This window comes from Leptopilina heterotoma, unplaced genomic scaffold, assembly GCF_015476425.1.
Source record: "Leptopilina heterotoma isolate Lh14 unplaced genomic scaffold, ASM1547642v1 Lhet_191, whole genome shotgun sequence".
Classification (NCBI taxonomy): domain Eukaryota; kingdom Metazoa; phylum Arthropoda; class Insecta; order Hymenoptera; family Figitidae; genus Leptopilina; species Leptopilina heterotoma.
In genome coordinates this window covers 1,215,081-1,226,018 of record NW_025110910.1, presented here as the reverse complement: position 1 = coordinate 1,226,018, position 10,938 = coordinate 1,215,081, and the positions used below count along the sequence as shown (strand labels likewise).

Genomic DNA, 10,938 nt, shown 5'->3' with positions numbered 1-10,938 from the left:
AGACGAAAAATAAAATAAATAAAAATTTGTTGTTGTCGATGAGTTTGAAAGTTGTACGAGCTTCTCGATAAACTACCAGGTGCTGACTAATCATCATGAGTAATTAATTGATAAAAATAGAATTACGTTTCAAAGGTGGAAAGAAAATGGCAAGAGTAACTTGGTTTAGCCTCTCCTAGGCTTTGTCTGTATATAAAAAATCGAGACATAGCCTAGAATAGGTTAGGTCAGGGCTCGTACTTCACAAATGACCCCGTTATTCGTCAAGGACACATATATGCGTTAACGGTCAAGTCCAAGGTCACATTTGGAAGAAAAGAATCACAAAAGGAAAATTCAACATTGTACATACTTTTCATCTGTTGAGTGAATTTAATTATTGTATTTATTTTCTATAAGTGTGAGTTTAATAAAGCCGAAAAAAGTTATTTATACATTTTATTGAAAAAAAGTGTTATAGAAGTAAAAAAGAATTACAAATTTTAATTGTATTTGTGTACTAAAAGTAAAATATTCAATTACCAGAAGAGATATTGAAAAACTAAGTTATAACTATAAAAATTGTATGATAAATGTGAGAGAATTCTAAAAATACTTTTATTTTATTTTTAAAGTTAAAATAATAAAGTTAATAAGCTAAAAATTAAAAAGAACACTAGTTGCACTTTAGTTTCAGAGCGCCATCTACTTAGAAAATTTCGTCAACATTTCTATACTTCTTCATATAGTTTCCCCCTCTTCGCAAGTGGATTATAAACTGTCAGTGCTGTCAGACTGTCAGTGTCTCGATCAACTTCTATACAAGAATACAAGTCAATAACTTTTTAATAAATTATTAAAACTATCTTGTAAAGTTTTTAAGCTAACACTCAATTTAATCGAAAAAATTCTAAACATGGACAACAATAGATTTCCTAAGATTTGCTTGCTACGTCTTGTTAGTTTATCGAATTCAACAAATACAAATATATTTGGTGTCTCCAAGTTGAAAAAATGTTTGAATTTATTAGAGAAAAAATTGCTCAATATATAAAGGACAATAAAGAAAGACTAATCAAAACATATAATTATCTTTGAAAAATAAATCTCGTAAATTAGAACAAACAATAAATTTTTTTTGGGGAAACAGCTACAGTTTACACAAATATTAATATTTTTTAAGTTTCAAAGTTGCTAAAAGTTCATAAAACCATCAGTACTATATGATGCAATGTGCATTATTTTTAATAAAGTTTTAATGAAAAGTCTATAAATAATTATGAAAATATTTTTTGGGGTAAAAGAAAATTAAAAAGTTTTGGATAACATTTTTCCCTTTAAATATTTCGAATGAAGTACTTACCGACAGCAGAGGGCAGCACTTTCTAGCACTCTTTTCTAATTTTTTTTTTTTGCAATTTTGATTCTATAATTTAATTATATTCAAGTTCTTAATTAATGAACAAAAATTTCCAAACTGTAAGGAATATTATAAACATTTGATTCGTATATTTTCATAAAATTATATATATAAAATCGTATATTTTATATATAAAAAAACTTCAAGTTATGTTAATAAAAATTTAATCTAATCGTGAATTAATTATATAATTACTAATTATTATTATTTTCTACACTTTTTCTCGGGTGGAAAAAAAAATTACAAATTGAAATTATCGAATATTTTCCGCGTTTTTTTTATCGAAGAGAAAACACGGCGCAGTATCACTTGTATCAATGATTGAGTTCCGGTTTTTGCCGCTAGATCGACCATCATGTCCAGCTGATTGTGATGAAAATTTTCGTGTGTGTGTTTAAAAAAAAGGCAACAATTCGGTCGAGTGGAGTGGTGAAAAATAGTGAAATGGTGAACTTGTGGCGTGTGTAAATTTAGATTAAGGTGAGTACTCGACAACTAACAAATTAAATAACATTGTTATCTAAACGCGACATGAATAAATGAAAATCACGTCAAACTTTATTCCTCGCTTTTTTTGTCTTACCATTCGATACATTTTCCACTCATCGTTGTTTTCCAAATGTCCGTCGCATTTTCTCGTCACACACAATCCACTACTCTCGCTGCTGCTTTGCTTTGAATTTCTCAATTTTCGTCACTCGAGAAATCTGGGGAAGAAAAAATTGTTCTTATTTTTATATAAGAGAAAATTAAAATTATAAAAAGAATCGCAAAATTTTGAAAATTGATGATAAACTTTTGGAATATTTTTATTAATTTGTTGTAGAGAATTAAATATTGTTAAAAAGTATATTGACAATTATTATGGTAATGATTAAATTATTGCACAGTCACATGCGAAAATATATATTTAATATACGTGAGCTTTGATTGTATTTAGCTAACGCGGCTCTTTCCCATCAGAACGTTTTTTGTCTGACGAATTTTACGAAATTTAAAACTAAATTATTTTCCATTTATTTATAATTTATGCTAAAAATTTTTTTTTTCGAAACTCATGGAAAATTAATTTTTAGGTTATGAAATTTATTTTTAAAAATTAAAGTGACTATTTGATTAATGTATTAACTGTTAAATTATTACTTAACCTTTTTTGTCATTAGTATGAATATAAATAATGATTATAATTATCCTCTAGTTTCCTATCATCATTTCCATCAACACTTTGCGATATAACATATTAACATTAATTACACTTAATTTCAATAATAAAATAAATATAAAATAATGTTTAATGTTTTATAACTATAGTGTAATTAATCTTAATATATTAATATTAACAAAAATCTTGAAATAACTGAATACCTATAAGATTTTATATTCAGTTATTTCAAGATTTTATAAAATTTTGAATAACTGAATATAAAAAAAATATAATATATAAAATTTTATATCATTTTACATTCAGTTATTTCAAAATTTTATAAAATTTTATAAAATTTCAAAATTTTATATATTTATATACACAATATAAGGGTATTTACTTTTTGTTACGATTTTTTAAATTATTTTCTTATAAAAGGCCTAAAGATATTTATTATAATTTATAAAAATTTATTTATTTATTTAACATTATTAGATATTTCGGCCTTTTATTATAAAATAAATTAAAAAATTTTACTTTCAGCTCTTTTTTGACTGTAACCGTTTACTTTGGAACCATTTTTGACTGAATTTAAGCCTTGGCTTAAAATTTAATTAATTTAGTTTTAAGTTTAAAAATAAGCTACTTTTCAATAATTTTGGTTTTAAGATTTAAAGACTGTTTTACTTGCATAGGAAACAAAAGCCACAAAAAATTATCTCCGAATCATTTCTTAAGTAATTAATAAATTATTTCACTTATTTATTTGATTGAAAATAATAATAAATAATTTTAATAATAATCGTAACTCTTTTAGATCTCTGTATACTTTAAAATAAGAAAAATTAAAATAATCTAAACATTTGTCAAAAATGTTAAGTCTATTGTTTCCCACACGTAGAACAAGTGTAAATTTCAATAAACACAACTATAAGAAAAGAACAATTACATTTTTAGGAGCAAGCAGTTAAGAAAACCTGTTAAAATTAATTTTCGAAATTTTTCATTTTGTTCTTCTATAGATTTAAAATTTATATTTAGTATAATAGAAATGATATATATTTACATAAAGCGAAGGTTAAGTACACTTTATGACATATAGTTGATTAAGAATTGATTGTTATGTTAATTATTTATCTGATTAAAAGAGTAAAATTCTAGATTTTAATGAAGAAATAGAACTGGAATTAGAAAGTTATGAATTATTCTTGAAAAATTGGATATTATTTATTATTTTTAAATTGACACTATAATTTCAAAAGTAGTGATATTTTTAACTTATTTTTAAATAATAATTACATTCATATAATTAAAACGTAATAACAATTTATTTACAATTTGATTAATTATTACTGCGAAAAATAATCATGTTAAAGTCAAATAAAGGAAGAATTGATGTATAAATTTATTAAATTATTAATTAGTTAATGAATTTTGATTTCGATTTAATTTTATATTTGAAAGCTTTAAATCAAATTTTATCTTTATTTATTTAATGCAATAAAATAATATTTCTTATTCTATTTTGTTCTTATTGTTATATATTTTATAATTTATAAATACGAATTTTATAAATATAATACTTAAAATTTTAATCAAATACTAAAAAACTTCTATTTTATCAGTGAAGAAACATTGACCAGTAACAGAATTTTAACGAATCCAAGAAACTTAAAAAACTATCAGCCATATTTGATCCGCCATTTTGAATTTACAAAAATCGTCATGTTATTGTATTTTAGATAATGTACTTTTATTTTAACTATGCCTAAAATTAATTTTTTTGAAAAGATTTGGACTATTTACTATTATTTATAAATAACTTGAAAATAAAAGTATTTTTTCAAAAATAAATACAGTTTTGAGATTTTCAAGTTTAGAAAAAGAATAACGGAATAGCTTCTCTTTTTTTTTTTATTAAATTTAAGTAGTTTATCTCTCTTTTGCTATATTTAAAAAGGAAGACTCCTATAATTATATTTGAAATCTGCCCTCGATAACTAGTGTACATAATTTATATTTGTAACAGAGATAACAGAAAAAATAAGCGTTTATTAATAAAAATAGATTTAATAAATCCGATCTTTTATATATTGCGGTAGAATTAATAAACTGAACAAAATCTGAGCATATAAAATTACGATCATTAATATGTAATTTTTTACTACTTAACAAAATTTCCATTTAATAAAATTTTCTCTTCTGTTAATTAATAATACTATTAAAACAATTATTTCCAATTTTTTATTTCATTTGTTGAAATTAAACCATCTTTTTGTGTTTGAGATTTTTGATGTAAAATTCATACAGTTCAGTAGTTGTTTTTATTAACATGTTAATATCAATGCTACTGGCAGTGAATTAATTTATCAATCAAATTCCCAACTTTATCGAATCATTTCAAAACGTTCCGATTTAACAAAAAAATATTCAGATTTTCCATAATTGTATAGAGCAGAGAATTCGTAAATTTTCTGCTAGTTTAATTATGACATTGACAGTAATTTATTCGCTCGAGGCTATAAAGTGTAGAAACTGATGATGATGATGATGTAGTTGATGCAATATTTGGAGAATTAATTATCAGACGAACATATACAATTATTGAACAAAAACAGCTTGCTCAAAAAATCGATATGGATAAAATCAACCGCGTAAAGTACTATACAACTTGTTCATAAGAAAATTAATTAAAGTATGATATAAGTGTCGATAGTGTGGGGAAAATTGTGACAATGGAGTTACTTTGTTAAAATGTCAATTAAAATTTCAAATGGGCTTAAATAGTGCTTAAATACTTTAGAAATCCTCCTATTTTCCCGCGCACTATGAATACATAATTGAAATTAAATTGTTTTATCATGTTAGTTCATCTTCATACTAAATAAGCCTTTGACGAGACACAATTGGAGAATTTTCAAATAATCTATTAGATTGTCCTCAAAGCACCGAAAATTTCCGAAAATTTATTAAATATATTTACTTGCAATATTTTGAATATTAAAATGCAATGTTTAGGCAAGTAAATTTTTAATACACCGTTAACTTAAAGGTATCAAAATATGCATCAAAATGATATAAAAAAAAAATTCGATAATTTCCACTACTTTAAATTCGCTAATATTAGAAATCAAAAAACTATTCTCAAAAATTATAATCAAATTCGGTAAAACGATACAATTATTTTCAAAAAAAAATAAAAGAATTCAAATCTAAAAAAAAATTGATAAAAACCATCCAAAATTCAATTATTTTCATAAGTAATAAAATTTCCACATGAATGCAATTAATTTAGAATATCATTTTAAAAAAAAATTCGAAAAAATGAAATTAATAAATTATTTAACAAAATTTTATAAAATTCTTCACAATAATTCAATTACTTTCACTAATAATAATATTTTTCATGGAAATTTAATTTTTTTAAAACAATTTTTGATAAAATTCTAAGCAAGAATTCAATTATTTTAATAAATAATTAAACTCATCGCAAAGAATTTCAATTATTTTTAATACTAGGTTTTAAATTAAGAAAAATTCAATTATTTTTACAAATAAATTTTTCCAATTATTTAAAATAAAATTTTCATATTTATTATATTTCAAAAAAATTCAATTCTTTTTAAAAACGTTTTAATAAGATTTCTCGTAATAATTCAATTATTATCATAAATAATAAAATTCTTCTCAGGAATTCAATTATTAAAGAGAAATAACAAAATTATTCCCGAAAATTAAATTATTTTGAGGCATTTTAATAAAATTTAATATACTGCACAGACATTCAATTATTGCCAAAAATTTTAATAGAATTCTTTGTAAAATTTAATTATTTTTAAAAACTTTTCGCAATTCAATGATTTTTAATATCTACTATTTTCATAAAATTTCCAAACAGAATTCAATTATTTAAAACATTTTTTGTAAGAATCTACGTAAGAATTCAATTCTTTTTATGAATAATAAAAATTTCTCAGGATTTCAATTATTTAAATTAGAATTTGCATAAAATTAGTCGAAAGAAATAAAATATTTAAAAAATTTTATAAAATTCTTTGCAAAAATTAAATTATTTTTATAAATATTTAAATTTTTTCACGATTAATAAAATTCGTTGCAGGAATTCAATTTATTAGCAGGATAAGAATGAATGTAAATATTTTTGACGAAAATAAGGAAAAAGTCAGGAAAATAAAAAATATGGAATAGAATTTTTGTCAGTTTTGTAAATTGTCTAAAACGAGTTTTTTTTATCGTCGAGTCTAATTTTTCGATAGCCACTTTTTTTACTACTTTTCTTAGTTTGAAAGCTACTTTTTGATACTTTTTTAAAAATTAATTATCGAGTGCGAAGTCTGCATTACATTAATTAATTATTATTCAGGCCATTTGACTATAAAGTATAAAATTTGAAATAAAAAGTGTAAAAATTTACATATATTGTTAGAAGAATGAAAAAAATCTTAGTGTAAAAAAAGTTGAATTTTACACATCCACGGTAAAACGTGAATGTTTGTTTAGGTAAAGTGAAGACGTCTCGTGTTTGTAGAGAGGCAAGTGGGAATCCTGATCCGCAGCAGGTTCTACTTCCCACTTCCGGTTTCAACCCTTCTTTGGCGTCATAGCCTCCCCTCCCCTACTACTATGCGAGGGAGGAGGAGGGGGTTATGAATTTCCTCTCTGTGTGGCTTTTATCCCCCACTCGGACTACCCAACGACTATTGATTGCTCTACCGCACTACTGCCCTACTTTTATAGCTTCAAACCCCCTCCAAGTGCCCTAGAATTCCCCTCATCTCTTCATCCCTCCTCCCCAAAAAAAACCCCACCCTACCTCTCATGACAATTTCCGTCTTCCAGCCACAGATGAGAAACATACACTATGAAGATCATGATCCACGAGGCTGGGTCCTTTGTCTACTTTTTTTCTCTCTTTTACCACCACCACAATTCTGTTCTTTAAGGAAATGAACAGGGTCAATGCTCCATTCAGTGAACCACCGAAAAATTTTACTCTCTGCCCGTTAAGGATTTTTCTCAAGAATGTTACATAGACAAAACGATAGTTGGAATTCTTGCACGGAGAAAATTTATCTTCTCTCCAAGATTCAGCGTGGAAAGTAAACTCTCGGGGCTGGAATTTTTAAATTAAGTTTTGGTTTTCAGACGCTTGAGTTTATTGTTTGAAAATTGTTAAACGAAAAAGGGAATTAAATTTAGGAGTAAATTTTTTATTTTTTTAGTCAAAATTGGTTTCTATTATTTCATTTGTTTAAATTTTTATAATATTTATGTATTCTTTTGCTGAATTTGAGGTGTTGCCTTGCTGAATATATTAACTATTTTTTAGGACCGCTAATAACGGATTTAAAGTCAAATTTGCAAACATCAAAATTCAAAATGAAGGATCCAATATGGCGGATAATGTTTTTAATTCAAAACACTGTCGTTTAAAGCAGAAAAAAACCTTTAAAATAATTAGAATCGTTGCTAGTATTGGCGTAATATTAAGATTATTAGAACGCCAGTACCGGCTAAGTGGATTTTTTTTATTTTTTTACTACAGATTTTTCCTGACATTTTACACTTAAATATCAATATATTGAATAAATTGAGCTGAAATTTTGTGAAGAAGTTAAAAATATTATTGGTAAGGGCAAAAGTTTTAATAATTTAAAATTTAATTATAAAACACTTTAAGGTTGGGAAAAAAGAAAAACTAAGAGGTTTTTAACAATATCGAGAAAATAATTTAAATTTTCAATAAAATTATTTCTAATGTAATTTCTTGAGGGGAATTCAATAGTCATAAAATAAAATCGGTCGAAAATTATTTTATTCTTTTTAAATTTATATTTTTCTTAAAAATTGGTTGATTTTAAAATCCATGGATAATTTTTTAGAGAATATATTTTTGAATCCACAAAAAATTGCTTTAAATGAAAAAATTAATTTTAAACATTTTTGAACCAGATTTTTGCAAAAAAAACCTTTGTTTTTAGGCTGAAAATGCTAAAAAATTCATTTTTATTCATTTTTTTAATTTGAAAATTTATTTGGTTGTTTTTCTAACTAACAGATCATAATTTTTTTGTATTTTTTATTTTATAATAAATAATATAAAAATTAATATCTGAAATTATTTAGAAAAATAAAGAAATTATGTTTTAAATTAAAAATGATATTTTTTAGCATTTTCATTTTAAAAATACATTTTTTTGCAAAAAAAAAAATGCTTCAAATGTTGTAAAAATAAATTTTTTCATTTGGAAACTTTTTTATGGATTCAAAAACATATTCTCTAAAAAATTACCCATGAATTTTAAAATATCTATACCAAATTTTTACAAAAAGAAAAATTCAAAAAAGGTCAAAATATTTTCAACTCATTGAATTTCTCTTTTATCTTAAAAATAATTTTATTGAATAGGTATTTAAATTATTTTCTTAATATAATTAATAATATCGCACTTAAGTGTGGAAATTTTTTCTATACGAATGCAAAAATGCAACTGAACGAAATGTTTATTTGTCTTGAATAAATAATTATTTTGGTAAAAGAAACTTTATATAAAATAACAGAGTTCCTACAGAATCTGGAAATCATGGAAATGGTATGGAATTTTTAAAAGGCTTCTGGAAATCAGGAAAATCATGGAAGAGGCCTGGAATTTTTAAAAGTTTCTAAATTTTTTCTGTTTTCCATTTTTTCTCTTGAATAGAAATTCAAATAATAATAATGCTAAATCCCATAAAAGAGAGGAAAATATGTTGAATTTTAAGGAATTCGGATTTTTGAATTTTTGATAATTTTCGATAATTTTAGATTTTTTACCAAAGAGTCGAGACTATTAAATAAGTAAAGCATTTTCCAAGAGCACAAAAATATTGAAGCTTAATGCCATAAAAGAGAAGGAAACATGTTGAATTTTAAGAAATTCGGATTTTTGAATTTTTGATAATTTTCTATAATTTTAGATTTTTTACCAAAGAGTCGAGACTATTAAATAAGTAAAGTATTTTCCAAAAGCACAAAAATATTGAAGCTTAATGCCATAAAAGAGAAGGAAAAATGTTGAATTTTAAGAAATTCGGATTTTTGAATTTTTGATAATTTTCTATAATTTTAGATTTTTTACCAACGAGTCGAGACTATTAAATAAGTAAAGTATTTTCCAAGAGCACAAAAATAATGAAGCTAAATCCAATAAAAGAGAGGAAAATATGTTGAATTTTAAGAAATTCGGATTTTTGAATTTTTTCGAATTTTAGATTTTTTACCAAAAAGTGGTGACTATTAAATAAGTAAAGTATTTTCCAAGAGCACAAAAATAATGAAGCTAAATCCCATAAAAGAGAGGAAAATGTGTTGAATTTTAAGAAATTCGGATTTTTGAATTTTTGATAATTTTCTCTAATTTTAGATTTTTTACCAAAGAGTCGAGACTATTAAATAAGTAAAGTATTTTCCAAGAGCACAAAAATAATGAAGCTAAATCCCATAAAAGAGAGGAAAAAATGTTGAATTTTAAAAAAATCGTTTTTTCGAATTTTTGATAAATTTTGATAATTTTAGAATATTACCAAAGGGTGGAGACTATTAAATAAGTAAAGTGTTTTTAAAGAGCCCAAAAATATTGAAATTAGATTTAAAATTCCACTGGAATTTCGTAAAAATTTGACCTGTAAATCATGGAAAAGGTATGGAATTTTGAATTCGGATTTCTGTAGGAATCCTGATAATAATCGAAAAGTTAGTTTCACCTATAAAATAGAGTTTTTTGTTTCAAACATTATATTTCCCTGAATGTAAATATATGTTTTCTATGAAGATCTATTGAAATAAAATTTAAAATACATACAATCTAACCCTGTGCAAAATATCAGAAAAACAAACTTGGCCCAATATTGGCCCAAGCTACTTATTCACTATATTGTATATTGGCATTTTCAATCATATATTTTGAGAAATCATTAATTCACAAGGTGTTTCAGTATAGTTGGAAACTTTTTCAAGCGAACAAACCTCTTCCTTTATGTACAAATATATATATATATATATATATTTATATGGATCGATCACAACGCTCACTCTCTTTGTTCTCAACATTCACATCTATACGCTCATTATTCTTCTGAAGTAAATATCTCACTCGAGGCAAAATTCTCTATGAAAAAAAGGGGCGCGTCTTTTTCCCTTTTTTTCCTTCTCCATTAAAATCTATATCTGTATCTTTGTTGGCATTCTTTATTTGTGATTTTTTTATGCACATCAAAAGCATGCAGAAATAAACAAATTGTAAATTATTATTTTTATAATTGTCCAAAATCTATACGCGAATAATGAGAATTCTTTGTCACAAAATTCACATCTGTTTTTTGTAAAATTGAAATA

General features: G+C 24.2%; 1 protein-coding gene across 3 annotated transcripts in view; it reads left to right on the top strand.

The window, feature by feature from the left end:
- The first annotated feature begins 1,727 nt into the window (after positions 1–1,727).
- The window catches only part of LOC122500810 (R3H domain-containing protein 1), a 40,288-nt gene continuing 31,077 nt past the window's right edge, over positions 1,728–10,938 (top strand). For 2 of the 3 annotated variants that reach the window (XM_043609914.1, XM_043609916.1), the window contains exon 1: positions 1,740–1,879. The gene's annotated coding sequence lies outside the window, so the exon portion shown is untranslated. Of the gene's footprint in view, positions 1,880–10,938 lie in introns of all 3 variants that reach the window. The other variant, XM_043609917.1, reaches the window with a different exon arrangement.